This window comes from Chlorocebus sabaeus, chromosome 21 (genome assembly GCF_047675955.1).
Source record: "Chlorocebus sabaeus isolate Y175 chromosome 21, mChlSab1.0.hap1, whole genome shotgun sequence".
NCBI classification, from domain to species: domain Eukaryota; kingdom Metazoa; phylum Chordata; class Mammalia; order Primates; family Cercopithecidae; genus Chlorocebus; species Chlorocebus sabaeus.
Window position 1 is genome coordinate 2,059,444 of NC_132924.1, and position 2,494 is coordinate 2,061,937.

General features: G+C 37.7%; 1 pseudogene; it reads right to left on the reverse strand.

The window, feature by feature from the left end:
* Positions 1-866: 866 nt before the first annotated feature.
* LOC140709549 (ATP synthase subunit a-like) lies at positions 867-2,245 on the reverse strand (annotated as a pseudogene).
* Between the last annotated feature and the right edge of the window lie 249 nt (positions 2,246-2,494).

The following is a 2,494-nucleotide window of genomic DNA, read 5'->3' on the forward strand; positions in this document are numbered from 1 at the left end:
GTGGCTTCGCAGGCAGCAAGTACTAGCAGGGTAATGCGTATTATGAATGCTAGGGTAAAAAGTGTATTTAAAGTTATAGGAGTTTTATGATGAATAATAATAATATTCCTTCTAGGCATAGTAGGGATTTTGGGTGGGATCAATAGATTAATATCCCCAGAAGTAGTACAGTATATGCTAATATGGTATTGATATAAATAGAGGGCATTTGGTAAATACATTGTATCATAAGCTAATGAGGCAAAATCATTTATTTTGGCTTAAACTATCTACCAATTCAGTTCAATCTAATCCTTTTTGAGTTCATTCATAAGTTAACCCTAGGACTAAAATGATAACTAGTATAAGGGCTGTGCTGATTATTAGTGTCAGATTGCTTGTTTGAAGGGCTCATGGCAAGAGTAGTAAGTAGTAGGGCAATTTCTAAGTCAAATAGGAGGAATGTGATGGCTACTAGAAAAAATTTTATGGAGAAGGGAATGTGGGTGGAGGATAATGGGTCAAATCCACATTCATAGGGGCTGGATTTTTTAATATAAATATTAAGTTGTGGGAGCCAAAATGTAATAACTATCACTGATAGGGCTAATAGGGTGTTGATTACTAGGGGTAGTGTTAGGTTAATTACTGCTTTTCAGATGTTGTCCAAAGTAATTGATTGGAAGTCAGTGGTACTGTTTATACTAAAAGAGTAAGATCCTCATCAGTAAATAGAAATATACAAGAATAGTCATACTGCATCTACAAAGTGTCAGTATCAGGTGGCATCTTCAAAGCCAAAGTGATGGCTAGATGTAAAGTGGTATTTTAATTGGCAGGGGAGACAGATAGTGAGGAATGTTGGTCCAATAATGCTGTGAAGTCCTTGAAAACCTATAGCTATAAAGAATGTTGAGCCATAAATTCCATCAGAAATAGCAAAGAGAGGCACAAAGTATTCTGAGAGTTGTAGGAAGGTGAAGTAAATGCCTAAGGTAATAGTGGTAAGTAGTGCTTGAATTGTTTTCAATTATTTTCTGTTAAGTTGTGATGGGCTCGAGTAATTGATACCGATGTATTCAGGAGGGGTGTTTCCAGAGGGTCGAGGGGAGAAATGCCTGCTGGGGGTCAATGTCTTCCTAGTTCTGGTGTTGGGGCTAGACTAGAATGGCAGAATGCCCAGAAGAATCCAGCAAAGAGGACAATTGTTGTATGGTGGCCTTGAAATGTACATTCCTGGATAATACCACATCACCACTGATATATAGTCAGTGTATTGGTTAGTAGGCCTAAGGTTAAAAGAGTAATAGAGTTAATGTGAAATCATGTAGCTAAGCCGGATGCTATTAGGAGAGTTGGGAGAGCCCCTATTAATGGCCAAAGACTGGGTTTGACGAAATGATAGGTGTGTGTTTGGTGGGTCATTATGTGTTGTCATATAAATAAGGGCTTACTAATAGCATAAAGGCATAAGCTTAGATGATGGCCACAGCAAATTCGAGAGTGGTCAATAGAATTAGAATAATAAGGGTGATCAAAGCTGTGAAATGGTTAATAGTTGGTAATAGTGTGGCTCCTCCAATTAAGTGTATAAGTAAGTGACCAGCTGTAATGTTGGCTATTAAACGTACAGTTGATGACATTGGCTGAGTAAGTAGACTGATGGTTTCGATGATTACTAGTATAGGGGTAAGTGGAATGTGTGTGCCTGGTAGTAGGAGGTGAGCTAAGGAGTTTTTAGTTTTAAAGTGGAAGCCTGTGATTATTGTGCCTGCTCATAAGGGGATTGCTATACCGAGATTTATTGATAGTCGAGTAGTTGGTGTAAATGAGTGGGGTAGAAGCCCAAGGAGATCGATGGAGGCAATAAAGAGAATTAGGGATATTAGTATAAGGAATCAGGTTCATCCTTTAGTATTATGTGTGATTATTATTTGGTTTAGAACAAGTTGAACTAGTCATTGTTGAGTAGAAATCAATCGGTTATTGATGAGATAGTTGGAGGTTGGAAGGAGTGTGGTGGGAAACAAGATTATTAGTGCTGCTGTGGGTAAACAAAGGATTGTCGAGGCAGTAAATGAGATTTTCATTCATTTTAGTTCTCAAGGGCTGTCACGATTTTGTGTTTTAATTATTTTCGGTGTAAGGGGTGTATAGTAAATGAACTTTGATAGTTTTAATTGGATAATGGAGAATAAAGTTATGATTGTTGATATAATAACAATAGGTCATGTGGAAGTATCTAGTTGAGGCATTCACTGTAGAGAGGTGTGATTTCTCTCAGTCTTTAACAGAAAAGGTTAACCCCGGGGTAGCTTTACAGTGATATTATAGTGCAGATATAGACCAAGTTTTGAAAGTTTTTAATGGGACTAATTCTAGAATAATAGGTGTAAAACTGTGGTTAGAGCCACAAATTTCTGAGCATTGTCCATAGTAGAGGCCTGGTCATGTAGCAGTTAAGACAGATTCATTTAAGCGTCCAGGGATTGCATCTGGTTTTAACCCTAATGAG